Source organism: Oryx dammah, unplaced genomic scaffold (assembly GCF_014754425.2).
Source record: "Oryx dammah isolate SB20612 unplaced genomic scaffold, SCBI_Odam_1.1 HiC_scaffold_5, whole genome shotgun sequence".
Taxonomy (NCBI): domain Eukaryota; kingdom Metazoa; phylum Chordata; class Mammalia; order Artiodactyla; family Bovidae; genus Oryx; species Oryx dammah.
In genome coordinates this window covers 106,730,233-106,753,596 of record NW_024070189.1, presented here as the reverse complement: position 1 = coordinate 106,753,596, position 23,364 = coordinate 106,730,233, and the positions used below count along the sequence as shown (strand labels likewise).

The 23,364-nt window shown below is 42.5% G+C and overlaps 1 protein-coding gene, 1 non-coding gene and 1 pseudogene across 3 annotated transcripts in view; all 3 read right to left on the bottom strand.

Annotated features, from left to right (window-relative positions):
* CNOT6 (CCR4-NOT transcription complex subunit 6) overlaps nt 1-12,988 on the bottom strand; it is a 94,981-nt gene extending 81,993 nt beyond the window's left edge. For both annotated transcript variants that reach the window (XM_040241404.1, XM_040241405.1), the window contains exon 1: nt 12,582-12,988. The gene's annotated coding sequence lies outside the window, so the exon portion shown is untranslated. The remainder of the gene's footprint in view (nt 1-12,581) is intronic.
* LOC120864663 lies at nt 1,435-10,228 on the bottom strand (annotated as a pseudogene).
* A 10,102-nt stretch (nt 12,989-23,090) lies between the features above and the next one.
* TRNAR-CCU lies at nt 23,091-23,163 on the bottom strand. Its single transcript has one exon. It is a non-coding gene; the product is annotated as a tRNA-Arg (tRNA).
* Nucleotides 23,164-23,364: the final 201 nt, after the last annotated feature.

Here is a 23,364-nt window from a genome sequence, read left to right as displayed (position 1 = left end):
TTTAGCACTGTTGAAATTTGCTGTTTGATATTGGAATATATTCTTAAATACATGTGATTATGTTATACATCATTTTAACACCCATTTCTTGCCCTTTTTTTTTTTTTTTGCTTTTGACATTACTTTCTATGTATTTTATATTTATTTTAGATTATGGAAAAGGTGTTAGACAAAAAGCAAATTCAAGCGATTTTCTTATTCAAGTTCACAATGGGTTGTAAAGCAGGGGAGACAACTCTCAACATCAACAACACATTTGGCTTGGGGACCTTCTAATGAACATACAGTGCAGTGGTGGTTCAAGAAGTTTTGCAAAGGAGACGAGAGCCTTGAAGATGAGGAGTGTGGTGGCCAGCCATCAGAAGTTGACAGCGACCAAGTGAAAGCCATCATCGAAGCTGATCCTCTTACAACTACACAAGAAGTTGCTGAAGACTTCAATGTCCAGCTTTCTACAGTCATTCAGCATGTGATGCTAATTGGAAAGATGAAAAAGCTAGGTAAGTGGGTGCCTCATGAGCTGACCGAAAATTAAAAAAAAAAAATCATTGTTTTGAAGTGTCATCTTCTCTTATTCTACACAACAATGAACCATTTCTCAATCGGACTGTGACGTGCAACAAAACGTGGATTTTATACAACTGGTGACAGTGGTTGAACCAAAAAGCTCCAAAGCTTCTCCCAAAGCCAAACTGGTCTGCTACCAGTCTAATCCACTACAGCTTTGTGAATCAGGGCAAAAGCATTACATCTGAGAAGTATGTGCAACAAATCAATGAGGTGCACCAAAAACTGCAAGGCCTGCAGCCAGAACTGGTCAACAGAAAGAGCCCAATTCTCCACGACAAGGCCTGACCGCATATCACACAGCCAATGCTTCAAAAGCTGGAGAATTAACTGGGCTAGAAAGGTTTGCCTCATCTGCCATATTCACCTGTCCTCGTAAATCATCTACCACTTCCTCAAGCATCTCAACTTTTTGCCGGGAAAACACTTCCACAACCAGCAAGATGCAGAAAATGCCTTCCAAGAGTTTTTCAAAACCCAAAGAATGGATTTTTATGCTACAGGAATAAACAAAACCTTTTTCTTATTGGCAAAAATGTGTGGATTGTAATGGTTCCTATTTTGATTAATAAAGATTTGTGTTTCAGCCTAGTTATAATGATTCACAGTCTGAAACCACAATTATGTTTGCACCAACCTAATAGTAGGGCTAGGATTTGAACCTGGGACAATCTAGTTGCAAGCTGTACACCAATGCCTCATACAGCTCTAGAATTCTGTCACTGATGAAACCAAGATCTTCTGGGTTCATTCTTCAAATATTATGTTGCTAAGACCATGAGTCCTTGAGTTGCCTTCTCAGATATATCATCTTTACAAACTACTCTTCACTCATATTCTCTACTCCCAAACTCTGCCTAATACTTAAGACAGCAGATCTCAAATGCTATCATCTCAGGATCCTTATACTTAAGTATCTCAAAGACCTTTTTTTTTTTTCCTGCTTGCTTGTGTGTATGTAAACTGCTTTATTTTTTAAATAACAAATGAAGGGGGAAAGGACCACAAAACAGACAGAAAAAACCTCAAAGTAACTTGAAGAAAATGTAGATCTCAGAAGGGGATGGCTCGTAACAACGCCTTTGAAGGAACTCCTGAGAGGTTTATGGCTGCCCTCACTACCTGCCTGCTGCATTCACTCTGGCCCCCTCACTGTCCCTCGTAAGCCAGGGTGTGACCTGGTTGCAAGCAGAGACTTAGTCAACTCTGGGTTCTAACCTTCTAGAGATGTGCTTGGGAGCAAGGCAGTCCATATATCAACCACAGGCCCCACTCCAGGAATGAACCAGAGATCTCATGACCTATGGCTGATCAGGGTCACTGGGAGCTGAGGATAGGGTCATGAACCCACAACCAGCCAGCTGTTTCAGAATCAGGTCACATGAGAGACACTCGGGCTACCTGTTCTGACCCATTCCTGACTTTCTTCACCAGATACAGGCTCCTGGTGATTCTGGTTAACACAGACAGGCTTATGGGATCATAAGCACAAAAAGGCCTCATGGATCTGAGGCCGATAAACTGAGAACTACCTCAGGATACATAAGAGCTCTCACCAGCCCAAAGAAAGCACCCAAAGGTCCACAGCTGGGAAGACTTGGTCATGGAGGCACTCTCCAGACAAGGTGGGCTGCTGGACAGCACAGATCCACAGAGACAGAACGAGAAGCTGACAGGAGGCTAAAGATTGTACGGACAACACTTGATCATTGAGAGCGGGTTGTAAGAGTAGGAAAAGGCAATGGGCCAACCGCCCCCAGCAGCCCTGGGGAAGGCAGGCAGCTTCTGTTCCAGAGACGGCAGAGCTGGTGGGGCTGCCCTTCAGTGCAGCAGGGGCCTCTCCGCCTCACCTCAGTCGGCGAGGGCCAAGGCTGTGGGATGCAGTCGCTCTGTCTGCTGGAAGATGTTCTGCTCCACTGCGCCACACTCAGCTAGGAAGGCCTGAATCCTTTTCACCAAACCCTTCCTTCTCATTCTACTGTCTTTGAAATTTTCTGGCAGAATTAGTGTGTCAACCTCCTCCAAGATCTTCATAAACTGCTCAATCGTGGCTTTTACTCTCCTATCCAGTTTGCAGAGAGCTTCAGTTTGCAAGTCCTTGGCCAGAAAACCCTGCTGGATTCCAGCAAGGTCTTTATTCACTTCTTCCAGCTGGTCAGCTATCTTCTCCACAGATTTATCCAAATCTTTCAGCTTCTTTAGTTCAGCTTCTTCCTCTGGACTGTTCTTTTTCCCAATTAACATAACCCAGCAACCATTTTGTATTCCAAGTGCTGATAATGGCATCTCCATTTCCTTCAGAGATTTTCCCTTAAATATGAGTTTCTGAAAAGGCATTGGAACCCCTGTAGCCTCTTCAACAACCTGGGCCAGATCTTGGACAACTGGCTCACTACTGGCTTCTTATGGAGTAACTTGAAGACCATGCTTCTCATTGCTGTGGGTGACGGTCACACTGAGCCCGGCTGCTGCCACTTCCTCGCTCGGGACCACCTCTTCACTCCAGGCCACCTCTTCGCTTGGGACCACCTCTTCACTCAGGGCCACCTCTTCGCTCCAGGCTGAGCAAGCCCGTGCTTTCTTTTTCACCCGTGGCCTGCGAGCACAGGCGGTGGCGCCTCTGGTGGATCCGGTATGCCCTCTGGTCACGCTCCGGTCAGCTGATTTCTGGGAGGGAGGCGGACCCCGCTTGGCTGGAGGCACCGACTGGCACAGCTCCCGGCCCAGCCGAGGCACACACCGCTGGGGAACCAGCCGCTCCCAGTTGCCTCATGGTCTTCGCATGCCCCCCGCTCTCTGCCAGACCCCTCAAAGACCTTTTGTATGTGAGTTCTATCTATCAATATTTACTGTATTAGAAATAAGAACTAAGGAATTTAAAAGTGTATTTGTTGGGAGGCACATTAGGCATTACTGACAAAATGGAGGCACGGCCCCAACCCCTTCTCCTCGTCCCACAGGCACGGTCTCGGGATGGAGGAGTTAGGTCTTGTGATTCTGACTTGTTTTTCCCTTTCTTCGGTTGAGCTGGCTGGAAAGAACGTTAAGGTGCTTACTGTTCTTGAGAGAAGCACGAGAAAGCACAAAGCCTTCTGCAGTTGTGCCCAGAAAATAATCCATAAAGTAACCACTGACATTTGTTCAAGGATCTTTACAAAGAATGTCCCAGGATAAGTACGTAGGCCGCAGCTCAAGGCCATGGGAAGGATTGTTATCTGAGACCTGTTTGTGAGGGGAATGTTTATGGCAAAGGAAATTTGCTGAGTTTAGGGTTCAGGAATAATTAAGAATAGTTAGAAGCTAAAAGTTTAAGGACTGTTGTAGTGTTAGCATATTTTACTATAGCTTATAGAGATTTGGGAATTTTAGAGATATTAATAGCTAGAAGCCTTTTTAGGAGATAGTGAGCTTAAGATACTAGGGGCAAGCAGGATTTAGAAAGATAAGAAATAAACTGAGGAATGTGGTATGCAGCCCAGACATAACCATGAGTTACAATGTAATCACAGGTAAACACCATTCTGAGAGAATCGCTGAAGCAGGAACTCTGAAGGGCAACAATGAAACAATAATCTGGGTGAGGGGGAACTGAAAATGTCAAACCTCTGACCTAATGCTTTTGTCAAAGTATAAAAGAAAACCTGAAGCTTGAAATAAACATGCAGTCCCGCACCTTGAGTCAGAGGCTGCATCACTTTCCCCCAACACCACTCATCTCTTCAGGCTGATTCCCTGGCTGCTGGAGCTGGACTCTGGCATGTATTAACTCACTAATATAACAAACCTAGCACATGTTAACCACAGAATTTTAATGAAAAGCAATTATTTTCAAAAACAAAGCAAAATTTTGCAAGAAGAGTGACACAGTCTTACATTTTTGCAAATCTTTAAGGTCTAACATGCTGGAAGACAGCCTGTCTACTCTGAATTCCATTGATCAGATATCACACACATTTGTCAGTCTATGAAAAACTGCACAGTATACTCATAAGAGGATGAGAATGAAAAAGGCAAATAACACTGCAGTGGTATTTCTAAAAATTTATTTCTGTAGCTACCTTCTCCTGCATCCCAAAATCTCAATTCCTTAAATCCTTGTCTCACAGGGAATAAAAATGAACTTAAGGAGGGAATGGAAAACCACATCAGTATTCTTGCCTGGAAAATTCCATGGATAGAGAAGTTCGGCAGGCTACAGTCCATTGGGTTGCAAAGAGTCAGACACGACTGACCAACTAACACTTCTCACTTTAAATTCATATTGGTTTAACTAAAACAACCAGTAAAACGTCTGCAAAAGAGATTTTTTAATTATGATAAAATAATCCTCCAAATAGGTCAAACAGCAGACGTAGTAGTCTAATTTCTCAAAGGAGAAGACTGGCATACCCATCTGTATCTGCAGTGCCCAGTCAATAACCAACCGCCTGTAAGAGTTTACTAGACTGCTATTAAGGGTGATTCCCTGGTGGCTCAGCAGTAAAGAATCTGCCTGCAATGCTGGAGGTGTAGGTTTGATCCCTGGGTTGGGAAGATCCCCTGGACAAGGAAATGGCAACCCACTTCAGCATCCTTGCCTGGAGAATTCCATGGACAGAGGAGCCTGGCAGGCTACAATATATGGGGTCTCAAGAGTCAGACACAACTTAGCAACTAAACCACCAACCACCACGACAGACTGCTGATAAAATGCAATTCTAACCATGGGCCTGTGCCTAATAACATGACTGAATATAAAATACAGAGAGAAGCGAGAGTGTACTGCAACACCACAGGAAAAACTACCAATTTTGAAGGTCAAAAATGGTCAAATACTAGCAAATTCAATTCAATAAATCAACTCAAAATATAACTACAAAGGTACACTAAATACAGGTCATCCACAAATTTCAATTTAAAATACAAACACTTCTTAGTGTAGAAATCTTAATCTCTATATTTTAAGTCAAATATGAAGTACAGAGCAAAAGAATATATTAAGACAATCATGATTTATGATCTAATCAACAAAGCTGAATGCCAACTAATATGAAGGGAGTTGAATCAAAATTTGTGTGGTGAAACATCACTGAGATCAAAAAGGTAAGGCAAGCCAACCACCAGTATTAAATCTAAATCTTTTCTCTTAGCATGAGACAAGCAACAACCAATCCAACAATGATGGCTGCCAACAGAAACCTTTTCATCTCTTATCTTCTGCCAGATTTTCAATCATCTAATTGCTCTTCCTTCTCTTATGATCACATTATTATAGCTATCCCCTTTTGTTGTCTTTCATTCACTAAGTCGCAACCAACTCTTTGTGACCCCATGGACTGCAGCATGCCAGCCTTCCCTATCCTTCCCTATTTCCTGGAGTTTGCTCAAATTCATGTCCACTGACTCAGTGATGCTCTCTATCTATCTCTTCTGCTGCTGCCCTCTTCTCTTTTTGCCTTCAGTCTCTCCCAGCATCAGGCTCTATTCCAATGAGTCGGCACTTTGAATCAGGAGGCCAAAGCTCTAGCTGAAGATAGAGCTTCAGCTTCAGCATCAGGGTTCATTTTCCTTTAGGACTGACTGGTTTGAACTGCTTGTGGTCCAAAGGACTCTCCAGCACCATAATTCGAAGGCATCAATTCTTCAGCACTCAGCCTTCTTTAGGGTCCAACTCTCACATTCATATATGGCTACTGGGAAAACCATAGCTTTAACTATATGGCCTTTAGTTGGCAACATATTTTTGTTTTTAAAATGCTGTCTAAGTTTGTCATAGTTTTCCTTCCAAGGAGCAAGTGTCTTTTAATTTCATGGCTGCAGTTACCATCCACAGTGATTCTGGAGCCCAAGAAAATAAAACCTGTCACTGCTTCCACTTTTTTCCCTTCTATTTGCCATGAAGTGATGGGACCAGATACCAAGATCTTTGTTTATTGAATGCTGAGTGTTAAGCCTGCTTTTTCACTCTCTTCTTACCCTCATCAAGAGGCTCTATAGCCCTCTTCACTTTCTGCCATTAGAGTAGTATCATCCGTGTATCTGAGGTTGTTGATATTTCTCCCTGTAATCTTGATTCCAGCTTGGGATTCATCCACCCTGGCATTTTGCATGTATACAGCCTTGTCATACTCCTTTCCCAATTTGGAATCAGTCAGTTGTTCCATGTAAGGTTCTGTTGCTTCTTGACCTGCATACAGGTCTCTCACGAGGCAGGTAAGGGGGTCTAGTATTCCCATCTCTTTCAGAATTTTCCACAGTTGCTGTGATCCACACAGTCAAAAGCTTTAGCATAGTCAATGAAGAAGAAGTAGATGTTTTTCTGGAATTCCCTTCCTTTCCCTATGATCCAGCAAATGTCAGCAACTTGATATCTAGTTCCTCTGCCTTTTCTAAATCCAGCTTGTCCATCTGGAAGTTCCTGCTTGAAGGATATAGAGCAACATCTTACTAGCACTGTGAAATGAGCTCAACTGTACAGTAGTCTGAACATTCTTTGGCACTGTCCTTCTTTGGGATTGGAATGAAAACTGACCTCTTCCAGGCCTGTGAGCACTGCTGAGTTTTCCAAATTAGCTGGCTTATTGAGTGCAGCACTTCCACAGCATCATCTTTTAGGATTTGAAATAGCTCAGCTGGAATTCCATCACCTCCACTAGCATTGTTTGTAGTAACACTTCCTAAGGCCCACTTGATTTCAGACTCCAGGATGTCAGGCTCTACGTGAGTGACCACACCATATCTCACTGCAATTTTGGCCTTTTGAGACATTCAACATTTATTCTAGCTGCTAAGTCATACATACAATCATTGTGGGAAGTTCTAGTATACTAGAAATCAATTTTGACCCTCTAGTCCTTTTTCCCCCTGAAAACTAAGACAGAAAATCATTGACAAAATGCTGACCATATAAATCATGAAGGCTTTAACAATTCTAGAGTATTTCTCTTACAAGGACTTAAGTGAAGTCCTAAGGACTTTCTGACCCCAGTTTCTTGACCTTCTTCATCAAGCCTTCACATTTTTACTATGTCTCCTGAAAAAGTATGTCACACACATAATTTCCCCACCCCATCTACCTAAACTCTCAATGAATCCCTATTATATACAAACTTACATCCCAACACTTTAAGAAAGAGCCTAAGACCATTCACAGACTATTTCTAGCAACTCCACCTGTCCCTTACATCTTTGCAACCTGTTTCACAGTCCAAGTTGTATGTAACTTGTCTTTGCACATGCTCTTTCTTCCCACTGAAATGTCCCACTCAGTCTAACAAACCTCTAGTCAACTTTCAAAATTCAGCCCAAAGACCTCTGAGATGAATCCCCCATTTCCAAAGCAGAATTAAATGCTCCTTCCTTGGCAGTGGTGATTTAGTTGCTAAGTCACGTCCAACTCTTGCGACCCCATGGACTGCAGCTCGCCAGGTTCCTCTGTCCATGAAATTCTCCATGTAAAAATACTAGAGTGGGTAGCCATTCCCTTCTCCAAGGGAATCTTCCCAACCCAGGGATTGAACCCAGGTCTCCTGCATTTCAGGCAGATTCTTTACCATCTGAGCCACCAGGGAAGCCTCTGCTCCTTCTTTAGCATCCCCCAAATACTTTGTGTATTCCTCATGTAACTTGATGAGCGCTTTATTGGTTCATTTGTTTTTCTCTCTGCACCATTATAAGCCCACCTGAAATAGAAAAGCATAAGCCCTATTACTGTTGTTGTTGTTCAGTCACTAAGTTTTGACTCTTTTCGACCCCATAAACTGCAGCACACCAGGCTCCTCCATTCTCTACTATCTCCTAAATTCAAGTCCACTGAGTCGGTGACACTTTCCAACCATCCCGATTACAGTAGCAAGTCTAAAATAGCATGTGTGGAAGTGAGTTTTAGCACTACTTTAAAATACTATGTTGAAGGGTAGTTAGTTCTGCTGTATCTTTTATTCTGAAAATAATCTGTCCCAACGTGACTGATATATTAGAAACTTTGAGCAAAACACAAAATTCCCATTTGCTTACATAGGATTTTGTCTGAGAAAAACACTTGAAAAAGGTAGAAACCTGCCCCTGGCTGAACGGAGCTACATAGTAATTTACAAAATACACACACCTGAAAACACCTATCAGCTCCATCAGTTCAGTCTGTGTGTACACATATGCTGAGCCACACCCATCCACATTTGGTATTATTATAACATTCCCTTTGATTTCAGGTAACCCTCTTTCCATCACTTTATAACAACTCACAAGCAGCAACCCTTCTCATGCCCATTTCCACAAGCAAACCAGGTCTTTTTCAAGGTAAAGTATCACATTTATCATGGTATTTGTTCAGCTGCTGTGTCCAACTCTTTGCAACCCCATGGACTGCAGCACCCCAGGCTTCCCTGTACTTCATTATCTCCAGGAGTTTGGTCAAACTCTTGTCCACCGAGTCAGTGATGACATCCAACCATCTCCTCTGTTGTCCCCTTCTCCTCCTGCCCTCAATCTTTCCCAGCATCAGGGTCTTTTCACAATGAGTCAGCTCTTCATATCAGCTTCACACTGGAGCTTCAGCTTCAGCATCAGTCCTTCCAATCTATATTCAGAGTTGCTTTCCTTTAGGACTGACTGGTTTGATCTACTTGCTGTCCAAAGGACTCTGAAGAGTCTTCTCCAGCACCTGCGGTATTTATGTATTCCTTAATCATTTAGGATTAAAACTATGCTACCATTTTTATCAGGTTCCTTTTTAAAAAAATAAAGTCACTGACAATGTTTTGACTGTTGTGTTCCAGTACCATTTTTCCCAAAAGGCCTATAGTTTTTACTGCACAATTCTGCCTATCATGGTGACTTTTGGGATCCTATATGTTGCTCTGAGCTTCCCTGGTGGCTCAGAATCCACCTGCCAATGCAGGAGACTTGGGTTCAAACCCTGGGTTGGGAAGATTCCCTGGAGAAAGGAATGCCAACCTACTCAGGTATTCTTGCTTGGGAAAATCCCACGGATAGAGGAACCTGGCAGGAACCCCAGTCCATGGGGGTCTCAAGAGTCAGACACAACTTAGAAACTAAACCACCACCACCATACAAAAGGGGAAACTCTGTCCTCCACCCAATTTCACAAAAGGTTTACAGTCCATATCCTCACAGACCGTCAGGATAGCCACAACCTTTAAGCTTGGTGGCTCTCACTTCTGGTGAGTAAAGAGTTGATTTTTCCAGCTTAACTACTACAATCTGCCTCAGCCTAACTGAGAAGACAAGTTCTGAAAGCCTGAATGCCTACCTACAGTATCACTACATGGGTTTCATTGTTTTGATTGCTCTTAATTTTCAAAACATTTTCAATTACCCTGTATTACAGAGCAACTGAACTCAGTCCTCAAGCCCACCACAAAAGGGATCACAGAAACAAAATACCCTATATATCCAAGTTTAAAACAGATTCAGATTCGCTAACTTCACACTATCTCAAGTATGCCTTTCTTATATGTAGGGCCTCCACTTAGTTGTCCACACTGATGCCTAAATGATCTCTAAATCACATTGCTCCCCTCTGAAAAATATTTTGCTCTTTCCTTTGCTATAGGATAAAGATATAAACCTCACTTTTAGCTTAATAAGCATGGTTCTTCAAAATCAAGGATGGACATACCTTTGCAGGCTCATCTCCAGTCACTCTCCTTTTCAGTAACATGTCACCACTGGCCTTACCCCAACATTTGGCACCTCAATGCACCCAGAGTTCCTTATGTTTGAAATGACCCATCTCCCCAGTTTGACAAGCCTAACTCCATGTTATTTTCTGTAAACTGCTCCCACATCTTCTACAAATTTAATCATTCTCTCCTGTTCTCCCAGAGCCTCTGTACACCTACTAAGACTACAGAAACAAGAAGACAGCAACTATTATTCACTTTTTAATTCTCAGGGTCCAACACTATGTCCAGCATATACTATTCCTTGCACATAAGTAACCAAGAAAATAAAAATGGATAAGGGAGAGGTAAAGCCCAGAGAAGGGTAAGATTAAGGCAGCCTAAATGAGCCACCACCTTACATGCAAATAAATACTTTAAAAGCAGTTTTTCAACCAGTGCACCTTAAGTATGAGAAAGTTACAAGGGTGCTAAAGAGTCCTCATGCTTTATGACCCAAAAGCTGCAAGTTGTGAGCAGCCTTGACCATTTATTCCAGTATGCCTTACACATATTACCCCTTTCTGCTGCACTACAATATGAAAAAGGTTTATGCTTTAAAGAACATTAAAAAAAAAAAGGCTAATATGGACACAGTGGAATGCCTAAACACTAAGCAAAATACATTATTTATAAACCACAAGTACAGAAGCAAATGCCAATTTCTGTAGTCACGACTAAGTTCTATAACCAACCTCATGTCTATTCAAGACTCTGATAAGTTTTACTTTGCCACTAAGGTCTAAGAAAATTGAAAATCCCTACAAACAAATAAGCATTCAGAAGAGCTTCTTCATCTATTAACACATACCACTGATGAAGACACTTCTGAAACTATGCAACATGTTCTTAGCATCACAAGCAGCTTTGTCTTTTGTCACATCCTCGCTTTTTGACCATTTCATTAAGTATCTTTTTCACCTACTGAAACTGATCAGAGTCAACTACCTCAAATAACTTCCATTTATTAAAACACACTCTGCCCTCCCCAAAGAACTAATCTTTGGCAAGTACATCACTCTCATGTGCTCTCACACTTACACAAAACCTGGTCCTTTCCCTCTTAACTGTAATGTCTTAGGCAAGTCGCTTTAACCTTTCTAAGTTTGTTTCCTCATTAGTAGCTATTCAAAAATTTTGTTTAAAGCAAGTCGACTGGACCAGATCACTGGTCTAAAAATATTAAGCAAATTTTATTCTAAAAGTCATCATATTCTAAAGACTGTAATAATTACTCTGATAGCAATTACAAAACAAGCCTTCAAACCCTTCTGATCAATGGACATAGCTCCTATAGCCTACAAAACTGTTTTGGGATGATAAACTCTAGTGCATTCAGAAAAACACAAGTATTATATGCCATTTTATTTTTCTCTTGTTCGTATTCACTCTCTTCCTCCCCAAAATTAAAATCCCCAGATACAAAGAGGCAAGAAGATTCTGCACTACCACTAATGAGGCAATCCACCTGGAAATAAATATGGGAACTCGTATTCAAGGAGATTATTTAAACGTCAGTTTAGCACAATAACACATCCAAAAAGGACAAGTAAAACGACCATTCACAACGCGGTCTTTTACAGGTAACAGTTCAAGAAACGGTTACAGGTATTGCTTAGCAAGCTCTTCAAGAAAGGTATAGAAAGAGAAGAGTCAAAAGAAAAAAAGTTTCCGAAGAAAATAATGACTGGTACTTAGAAGAAAGGAGGAAAGATAAGATTTAGGTTATTTAAACATAAAAGCTTCAAGTAATTGTATCTCTGAGTCCTCAGCAATATCCTAATCTCTCCATCTGCTGCTAAGGGCTTCTTTAACCATTCCCATCCTCCCAATCCATCCCCCCCACCCCCAAAAGATAACTGCCTAAAACTTAATTTTAAACACATTTGGGGGAACCAGTTTCCCGCTCTGTGGTAACTGCGAAGTTCCATACTACACTTCGCGCAGTCCCACACTGCCACTTCTCCAAAGTTGCCACCCAGCCTGGCCAAGAGTCCCAGACGCCAGCTCTCCTCCTGAGAGTGACCAGAGCCAGAGTCGAGAGCCAGGGCATTCCCTCCACCCCCGGCGGCCCCCTGCGCGCCCCCACCCTCGCCGTCAATCAACAGCCCTCAGCCCCGGACTCTGCGCGGGGGCGCGGTCCCGGAATCAGCGCGATCGCGACAGCTGCGCTTCTAGGGTCCCCTCAACAGCCGCCATCTCCTCCAAGCTGCAGGCCCGCCGCCCACAAAACTTACGGTGCTCTCGCTCGAGTGCCCCGCGCTACGGTCCCCGGGACGCGACCGAAGGCGGCCCGTGCGCCGCCAGTGCGAGGAGCAGCGCCCGGCTGGGCCTCGGGCCGGTCTCGCTCACCTCTTGGGGTGCGCCGCCTTCCTCCGCCGCTGCCGCCGCCTCCTCCCTGTGAGTGCAGCGGGGTCTGACCTGTGGAACCACCATACCAGTCCCGCCCGCAGCTGCAGCGCCGCCGTCGCCGCTCCTCTGCCGCCTCAGCCGCCGCTCTTTGTTCCCCCTCCGAGATCCACCGCGTCAGCCGCCCGCTTCAGCCTCCTCGACGGGCCGCCACTACGCCCTCTCGGCCTCTCGGCCTCCGGCCTCTCCCTTTTCGCTGCACCCACCGCTGCCTTCGCCTCCGCGCAGCCGACGCCGCCGCCACCGACGCCGCCGCCTCCTCCGCCTCCGCGTCCCCCTTGTTTTCATTGAAAGCAAACAAGCATCATGGCGGCGGCCGCCGTCCCCCTCCCCCACCTCACCCCCTCTGCGGCGGGCGAGCGAGAGAGCGCCGCGACTGACGCTGCCGCTCCAACATCCCGGGCGCCCATTGGCCACCGCCGCAGGGCGCGACCATTCAGCATCCGGGGCGGTCGCTCTCCGCTAGCCGCTTGCGCAGGCCCCGCCCTTTCTGTTCCCTATCCCGGGCTCTGGGGAGCGGGGAGCAGTGACCAGTGCACGCCTCGCAGGGTCTGAGTTCCCTTCTCGCTCTCTCCGCTTGTTACTGCCGGTCGTTTCTACTTAATCATCTTCTTAACGCTCCTACTCTTTCCAACTAACTCTTTCTTCTTCTTCTTCTTTTTTTGTCTCAGGCTGTTCATTTTTGTCCCTCTCTTTTTCTTTTTTCCTTGATCTTCCTCCCTTTCATTTGGCCCGTCAGTTACTTGGAAACAGGACAGGCTTTCAGACTTTTGAGCTTAGCCAGTATGTTGATCTCTCTAAAGACAAGACATTTAGTCGTGAATGATTCTTCTGGCCTCAGATACACAGAAAATGATAGTTAATGGCCCGTTTCAGTCCATATATGGTCGTTCAGTGCAGTAAATTCAAGGACAATTGTGGGATCCTAGCCGGATGTAACTGTCCTGAGCTGTGTTCAAAGATCAAGCTGTTCTATTAAGGTGGTGGTTGAAAATGAGCAGAGAAAGGACTGAGCTGATAGATTATGTTTGCATGAAGGTACATTAGTTAACTAGTGGTCAAGGCCCTGTGCTCCAACCAGGGTAGAGAGAAGAATCAGGCTCCAGCCTGCCAAGAGTAAGGTCACAGCATAGGGGCGAGAGGCACGCCCTGCAGACTGTTAAAATCCAGTAAAGACGCATGGAGCAATGGACTGGGTCAACACTGGGAAAGGAGTAGGACAAGACTGTGTATTGTCACCCTTCTTATTTAACTTACTTGCAGAGTATATATCATGTGAAATGCTGGGCTAGATGACTCCCAAACTGGAATCAAGGTTGCTGGAGCTATATCAACAACCTCAGATATGCAAATGATACCCTTCTAATGGCACAAAGTGAAGAGCAACTAAAGAGCCTCTTGGGGGTGAAAGAAGAGAGTGAAAAAGCTGGCTTAAAACTCAACCTTCAGTAAACGAAGATCATGGCATCTGGTCCCATCACTTCATGGCAAAGAGAAGGGGTAAAAGTGGCTGCAGGAACAGATTTTATTTTCTCGGACTCCAAAATCACTGTGGATGGTGACTGCAGCCATGAAATTAAAAGATACCTGCTCCTTGGAAGAAAAGCTATGACAAAACTAGATAGCATATTAAAAAGCAGAGACATCACTTTGCTGACAAAGATCCCTATAGTCCAAGCTATGGTTTTTTCCAGTTGTGTACAGATGTGAGAGTTGGAACATGAAGGCTGAGCCCTGAAAAATTGCTGCTTTGGAATTGTGGTGCTGGAGAAGACAGTTGAGAGGCCCTTGGACTGCAAGGAGATCCAAACCAGTCAATCCTAAGAGGAAAGTAAGACTGAATATTCCTTGGAAGGACTGATGCTGAAGCTCCACTACCTTGGCCACCTGATGCAAAGAGCCAACTCATGGAAAAGACCTTCATACTGGGGAAGATTAAAGGCATAAGGAGAAGGAGCATCACTGACTCGGTGGAGATGAGTTTGAGCAAACTCTGGGAGATAGTGAAGAACAGGGGAGCCTAGCATACTGCAGTTTATGGGGTCTCAAAGAGTCGGATATGACTTAGTGACTGACAGCAAAAACAACAAATAATGGCTAGGTGAATGAGAGCCCAGTAAATCAATAGTTGGGAGTTTGGGCGTAATTGGGTGTTCAAGAAGGAAAACTGACCAACCTCTAGCCAGGGCATCAAAAAGGGGTCAAGATATCATTTACAAAAATTATATTACTCTGTATTATTTTATAGTCCCAGCAGCAATTTATCATGGATCCATTTTCTCCACATCCTCACCATCATTTGTGTTATTACTGTATTTATTTCTGTAATTATGAATGGTATGTAGTTCTATTTGGTATGCAGGTTTATTTGGCATTTTCCCAATGATGTTGAATGTCTTTTCATGTGCTTATTTTCCATATGCATATCTTATTTCATAAAACATCTATGCATATTTTTTGCCTGTTTTAAAAGTTAGATTGTTTGTCTTTTTAAATCTTGAGTTTGAGATTTTCTTTGTAAATTCCACACACAAATCCTCTGTCAAATATGTGATTTGCAAATATTTCCTAGTCTGTAATTTGTCTTTTCATATTCATTAATGGGGTCAATAGCTGAGCAAAAGTTTTAGATTGTGTAAGGTTCAATTAATCAAGTTCTCCTTTTATGAATCATACTTCTGGTTAAGAACTCTTTGCCTAATAGGTCTTGAATATTTTATCCTATTTTTTTTTAGAAGTTTCACATTTTACATACTTGTAAAAACTTACCATTTTGAGTTAAAATTTGTATAAAGTTGAAGGATTAGTTTAAGGTTTTTTGTTTTTGCTATAGGTACCTACTTCAGCACCATTTACTGAAAACCCTCTCTCTCACTGGAATGACTTTTTTTCCTTTGTTAAAAGTAGATGAACAAATTTGTATAAATCTATTTCTTCATTTCTATCTGTTCCATTAATCTATATGACTATCCCTCTGCTAATATGATACTATGAATATTATTGTAGCTAGTAGCAAACACTTCACATTTAAAAGAATGATTACTCCCACTTTTCTTTTTTTAATTTGTTTTGGCTATTTTAGGGCCTTTCCATCTACAATTTTGAATAAGCCTTTCTATACTTATAAAAAGAAATCTTGTTGAGATTTCATTGAGGATTGTGGTAAATCTGTAAATGAGTTTGAGAAGAATTAGCATCTTTGCTATGTTGAATCTTTCAAATCTTGAACAAGTTATGTCTCTTTATCAGCATTTCATAAATTTTACCATATTGATCTTGGGCATGTTTTGTTAGATTTATACCTGTTTCATTTCTTTAGAGCAATTCTAAGTGGTATCTTTAATTTTGGTTTCCACTTGAATGTCATCAGCATATAGAAATACATTTGCATAGTAACTTGGTATCCTGCCATCTTTCTGAACTCATTTATTAATTCTAGATGTTTTTATACATTCCTTGGAGTTTACAACATAAACAAGCATGTTGTCTGCAAGTAGAGAAAGTTTTATTTCTTTCTTTCCAATCTGGATGTCTGGGTTTTTTTTTTTTTTTTTTTTGCATTTCCTTGACTTGTGACAGTGTTTAGAAATACCAGTATTATGTTGAGTAGGAGTGGTGAAAGCAGATATTGTTGCCTTCTTTTCTCAGTCTCATGGGGAAAGTCACACCATTAAGTACGATGTTCTCTATTGGCTTGTAAATGTTCTTTATGATATTAAGTCCTTTTTATGGGACTTAATGAAATACATAGAATTTTTATCATGAATGATCAACTTGTTGAATTTAGTGAAATGTTTCTCCTGTGTAACTTGAAATGTTCATATGACCTTCAGTCTTGGTTGTGAAATATGTAACCAACCTTTATAACTGGAAAGATAAACCCCACTTCATTGTGGTATATCATCTTTTTATATGTTCTTTAATTTGCTAAATTTTTCTGAGGATTTTTGCATCTAAATTTATGAGACATAATGTTCTGTGGTTTTCTTTGTTGTGCTATTTTTGTCTGATTTGGGGATCAGAATAGTATAGGCTCATAAAATTAGTTGGAAGGTGTCCTAACCCTCTTATTTTCTAAAATAGATTAAAATCATTTATTAATTCTTTGAATGTTTGGTAAAATACTCCAGTGAAGCCATCTGGGTTTGGAGATATTTTTTCCATCTTTTTACTTTGAAGCTACCTCTGTCATCATGTTTGAAGTGAATTTCTTATAAAGAACATAGAGTTGAGTTATTATTTTTCAAACCACTCTTCCACAGTTTGTGACAAATTCTTAAGATATGGGAATACCAGACCACCTGGCCTGCCTCTTGAGAAATCTGCATGCAGGTCAGGAAGCAACAGTGAGAACTGGACATGGAATGTGGAACAACAGACTGGTTCCAAATAGGAAAAGGAGGACTTCACTGGTGGCTCAAACAGTAAAGTATCTTGCTTACAATGTGGGAGACCTGGGTTCAATCCCTGGGTCGGGATGATCCTCTGGAGAAGGAAATGGCAACCCACTCCAGTACTCCTGCCTGGAAGATCCCACGGGGATCGCAAAGAGTCGGACCCAACTGAGCGACTTCACTTTCACATCAAGGCTGTATATTGTCACCCTGCTTATTTAACTTATATGCATAGTACAGCATGAGAAACGCTGGGCCGGATGAAGCATAAACTGGAATCAAGATTGCCAGGAGAAATGTCAGTAACCTCAGATATGCAGATGACACCACCCTTATGGCAGAAAGTGAAGAATAACTAAAGAGGCTCTTGATGAAAGTGAAAGAGGAGAGTGAAAATGTTGGCTTAAAGCTCAACATTCAGAAAACTAAGGTCATGGCATCTGGTCCCATCACTTCATGGCAAACAGATGGGGAAACAATGGAAACAGTGACGGACTTTATTTTGGGGGCCTCCAAAATCACTGCAGATGGTGACTGTGGCCATGAAATTAAAAGATGCTTGCTCCTTGGAAGAAAAGTTATGACCAACCTAGTTCAGTTCAGTTCAGTTCAATTGTTCGGTCGTGTCCGACTGTTTGCGACCCCATGAATCGCAACACGCCAAGCCTCCCTGTCCATCACCAACTCCCGGAGTTCACTCAAACTCATGTCCATCGAGTCGGTGATGCCATCCAGCCATCTCATTCTCTGTCGACCCCTTCTCCTCCTGCCCCCAATCCCTCCCAGCATGAGTCTTTTCCAATGAGTCAACTCGTCACATGAGGTGGCCAAAGTACTGGAGTTTCAGCTTTAGCATCATTCCTTCCAAAGAACACCCAGGACTGATCTTTAGAATGGACTGGTTGGATCTCCTTGCAGTGAGCATATTAAAAAGCAGAGACATTATTTTTCCAACAAAGGTCTGTGTAGTCGAGGCTATGATTTTTTCAGTATTCATGTATGGATGTGAGAGTTGGACTATAAAGAGGGCTGAGTGCCAAAGAACTGATGCTTTTGAACTGTGGTGTTGGAGAAGACTCTTGAGAGTCCCTTGGACTGCAAGGAGATCCAACCAGTCCATCCCAAAGGAAATCAGTCCTGAATATTCATTAGAAGGACTGATTCTGAAGCTGAAACTCCAATACTTTGGCCACCTGGTGCAAAGAACTAACTCATTTGAAAAGACCCTGGGAAAGATGCTGGGAAAGATTGAAGGTGGAAGGAGAAAGGAACAACAGAGGATGAGATGGTTGGATGGCATCACCGACTCAAATGGACATGAGTTTGAGTAAACTCCAGGAGCTAGTGATGAACAGGGAGGCCTGGCATGCTGCAGTCCATGGGGTCGTAAATGGTCAGACATGACTGAGCAACTGAACTGAACTGAACTGAATCCACTCTTCCAAATCTGTATTTTTCCCCAAGTCTGTCTTTTAATTGGTGTATTTAGACTATTTACATTGAAAGCAATTGTCAATATGTCTGTGTGCGTGTGTGCTTAGTCATGTCTGACTCTTTTTGACCCCCTGGACTGTAGCCTGCCAGGCTCCTCTGTCCATGGAATTTTCCAGGCAAGAATACTCGAGAAGATTGCCATTTCCTTCTCCAGGGAATCTTCCCAACCTAAGGATCAAACTCACATCTCTTGTGTATCCCGCATTGGCAGGTGGGTTGTTTACCAGCTGAGCCACCGAGAAAGCCCCCCATTAAAGTTATACTGTCTACATTCAACGTTATAGCTTTAAACTTTTTGGCTTCATCCATAAAATATAATTAAACTCAAGTGGTCATGGATCATCTATTGTGTTTACTTCTGTTTACTAATTGTATCATTCTTCTTTCTTTTCTGAGGGCCCAGTCTCTTCTGTCATGAGTTCCTTTCTTTCTAGTGAATTCCCTTTTAGACATTACTTAAGAATAGGTCTGCTGGCAATAAATTCTCTTGGAAGTCCTTTATATGAGAATTTTTTATTGCCTTCTCTTTTATGAAGGACAGTTTCAACAGATTTACACTTCAGAGTTTACAGTTTTTCCTTCAGCACTTGAAAAATGTTATGCCACTTCCTTCTGGCCCCATGGTTTCAGAAGAGAAATCAGAAATCCACTGTTATTTGAATTGCTGTTGCTTTATAAATAGTACATTATTTCTCTCTAGCTTTTTCAATTTTTTTCCTTTGTTTTTAGTTTACAGAAGTATAATTGTGATGTGTCCTGATGTGGATTTATTTGTGTTTCTCATATTTGGGATTCTCTCTGATTCTTGAAACTGTAGGTTTATGTCTTTCACCAAGGTTGGGAGATTTTCAACTATTATTTCTTTGATTATCTTTTTGGTCCCACATCTTCCTCTGCTCCTCTAACCCTGATTATATGGATCCTTTATTATAGACCCACAGGTCCCTGAGTCTCTGTTTATTATTTTTCAGTCTATTCTCTGTAGTTCAGATTGTCTTCAAGTTCAATGATTCTATCTTCTGTCATCTCCAATCTACTGTTGTGTTTATTCAGTGAGGTTTTAAATTTTGGATATTGTATTTTTCAGTTCTACAGTTTTCAGTTGATTCATTTTTTATAACGTTTTTCTTTGCTGAAATTTTTTCATGTGTTTCCAGATAATTTGTAATTGATTGTTGAAGTGTTTTTATGCCAGTTCAGTTCAGTTCACTCACTTATTAGTGTCTGACTCTTTGTGACTCCCATGGACTGCAGCACGACAGGATTCCCTGTCCATCACCAAATCCTGGAGCTTGCTCAAACTCATGTCCATCAAGTTGGTGATGCCATCCAACCATCTCATCCTCTATTGTCCTCTTCTCCTCCTGTCTTCAATCTTTCCCAGAATCAGGGTCTTTTCCAGTGAGTCAGCTCTTTGCATCAGTGGCCAAAGTATTAGAGCTTTTTCAGCATCAGTCCATCCAATGAATATTCAGGACTGATTTCCTTTAGGATTGACTGGTTTGATCTCCTTGCAGTCCAAAAGGCTCTCAAGAGCCTTATCCAACACCAGTGTTCAAAAGCATCAGTTCTTTGGTGCTCAACTTTTCTTTATGGTCCAACTCTCACAGTCATCCATACATGACTACTGAAAAAACCATAGTTTGACTATACAGACCTTTGTTGGTAATGTCTCTGCTTTTTAATATGCTGTCTAAGTTTGTCATAGCTTTTCTTCCAAGGAGTAAACGTCTTTTAATTTCATGGCTGCAGTCACCATTTGCAGTGATTTTGGAGTCCAAGAAAATAAAGTCTGTCATTGTTTCCATTGTTTCCCCATCTATTTGCCATGAAGTGGTGGGACCAGATGCCATGATCTTAGTTTTTTGAATGTTGAGTTTTAAGCCAGTTTTTTCATTCTCCTCTTTCACTTTCATCAAGAGCCTCTTTACTCCTCTTCACTTTCTGCCATAAGGGTGGGTGTCATCTGCATATCTGAGGTTATTGATATTTCTCCCTATAATCTTAATTCTAGCTTGTCCTTTATCCTGTCTGGCATTTCATATAATGTACTCTGCATGTAAGTTAAATAAGCAAGGTGACAATATACAAGCTTGACGTACTCCTTTCCCAATTTGGAACCAGTCCATTGTTCCATGTCCAGTTCTAACTGTTGCTTTTTGACCTGCATACAGATTTCTCAGGAGGCAGGTAAGGTGATCTGGTATTCCCTTCACTTGAAGAATCTTCCACAGTTTGTTGTGATCCACACAGTCAAAGGCTTTGGTGTAGTCAATAAAGCAGAACTAGATGTTTTCCTGGAACTCTCTTGCTTTATCAATGATCCAGTGGATGTTGGCAATTTGATCTCTGGTTCCTCTGTCTTTTCTAAGTCCAGCTTGAACATCTGGAAGTTCATGGTTAAACTGTTGAAGCCTGGCTTGGACAATTTTGAGCATTACTATACTAGTGTGTGAGATGAGTGCATTGTGCAGTATTTTGAACATTCTTTGACATTGCCTTTCTTTGGGATTGGAATGCAAACTGTCTTTTCCAGTCCTGTGGCCACTGCTGAGTTTTCCAAATTTGCTAGGATATTGAGTGCAGCACTTTCACAGCATCATCTTTTAGGATTTGAAACAGCTCAACTAGAATTGCATCACATGTGCTAGCTTTGTTTGTTGTGATGCTCCCTAAGGCCCACTTGACTTCATACTCCAGGATGTCTGGCTCTCGCTGAGTGATCATGGTTAACCATCATAACCATCATGGTTAACTGGATTATTAAGATCTTTATTGTGTAGTTTTTCTGTGTATTCTTGCCACCTTTTCTTAATATCTTCTGTGCTTCTGTTAGGTCCATACCATTTCTGTCCTTTATTGTGCCCATCTTTGCATGAAATATTCCCTTGGTATCTCTGATTTTCTTGAAGAGATCTCTGCTGCTGCTGCTGCTGCTAAGTCGCTTCAGTCCTGTCCGACTCTGTGCGACACCATACATGGCAGCCCATCAGGCTCCCCTGTCCCTGGGATTCTCCAGGCAAGAACACTGGAGTGAGTTGCCATTTCCTTCTCCAATGCATGAAAGGGAAAAGTGAAAGTGAAGTCACTCAGTCGTGTCCAACTCTTAGCGACCCAATGGACTGCAGCCTACCAGGCTCCTCCATCCATGGGATTTTTCAGGCAAGACTACTGGAGTCGGGTGCCATTGCCTTCTCTGGAAGAGATCTCTGGTCTTTCCCATTCTATTGTTTTCCTCTATTTCTTTGCACTGATCACTGAGGAAGACTTTCTTATCGCTCCTTGCTATTCTTTGGAACTCTGCATTCAGATGGATATATCTTTCCTTTTCTTTGCTTTATGCTTCTCTTCTTTTCTCAGCTATTCGTTAGGCCTCCTCAGACAACCATTTTCCCTTGTTGTATTTCTTCTTCTTGGGGATGGTTATGTTCACTGCTTCCTGTTACAAATCTCTGTCCATAGTTCTTCAGGCATTCTATTATATCTAATCCCTTGAATCTATTTGTCACTTCTATTGTATAATCATAAGGGATTTGATTTAGGTCATAGCCCTGAATGGCCTAGTGGTTTTCCCTGCTTTCTTCAACTGAAGTCTGAATTTGGCAATAAGGAGTTCATGATCTGAGCCACAGTCTGCTCCAGTCTTGTGTTTGCTGACTGTATAGATCTTCATATTCAACCGCAAAGAATATAATCAATCTGATTTCAGCATTGACCGTGTGGGGTTTTATGCCAGCTGCTTTCAGACCATTGTCAGATAATTCCAACATCTGGGTCACCTCCATATTGGCCTCAGTTAACTGTCTTTTCTCACTTGGATAGTGGTCCTCCTGCATCTTTGTATGACAAGTGATTTTCTGTGGTACTCTTCCATTTCGGTTATTTTGTGAGGGCACTCTCAGTCCCACTTAATCTTCAATGTTATCAGGCAGTCACCACGTTAGTCACTGGTTTCTATCTGCTTTTGTAGACTCTGTTCCAATGACAGTCTAGTTTTCTGCATCCTTGTCACGCATTGTGGTCAGCTTGGTCCTTCTAGTATTGCTCGGCTCCTGCTCGATGCTGACTGGTGCCATCTGTTGGGGCAGGATGTACGTCTTGAGTTTGCCTGCTGCTTGATGTCTACAGCAGCAGATACTGGGGCTGGCTCTCCTTTGGCCACGGGTGAAGGTCAGGGAAGCATAGCTTTTTTCCTGCTGGTGCCATTGCTGGGCCTGCTCGTCCCTGATTATAGTGTGCGATCTGGGACACTCCGCGACTCGGCTGCTGCTGCAGGCAGATACCACCATCACCAGTGACCTGTTTGTGGGGTGAGAGCTGCGGTAGCCAGGGAGTTTGCTGCTCTGTGGCTGCTGGTGGATCACGTGGTTCAGGCTGTGGTTCAGGGGTTTAATCCAGTTTGAGGTTTTAATTGAGTTTCTCAGCTTTCCTCGTTGGCTTATTGTGTGGATTATCTGGAGTCTAAGTCAGTTATGTGCCAATATCCGCTTTCTAGCTTCCAAACTTTCTAATGTATTTATTTATGTGGCTGTGTCATGTCTTAGTTGTGGTATGTGGGATATAGTTCCCTGGCCAGGGAACGAACCTGGGCCCCCTGCATCAGGAGTGCAGAGTCTTAGCCACTGGACCACCATGGAAGTACTCCAAAACAGAAAGTTTCCCCCTCTCTTCTCTGCATTTTTGTTTTGTGGGTTTCTTTACCTCTCTTCCCAGGTGGTGCTAGTGGTAAAGAACCCACCTGCCAATGCAAGAGACACAAGAGACTCAGGTTTGCTCCCTGGGTCAGGAAGATCCCCTGGAGTAGGAAATGGTAACCTGTTTCAGTATTCTTGCCTGGA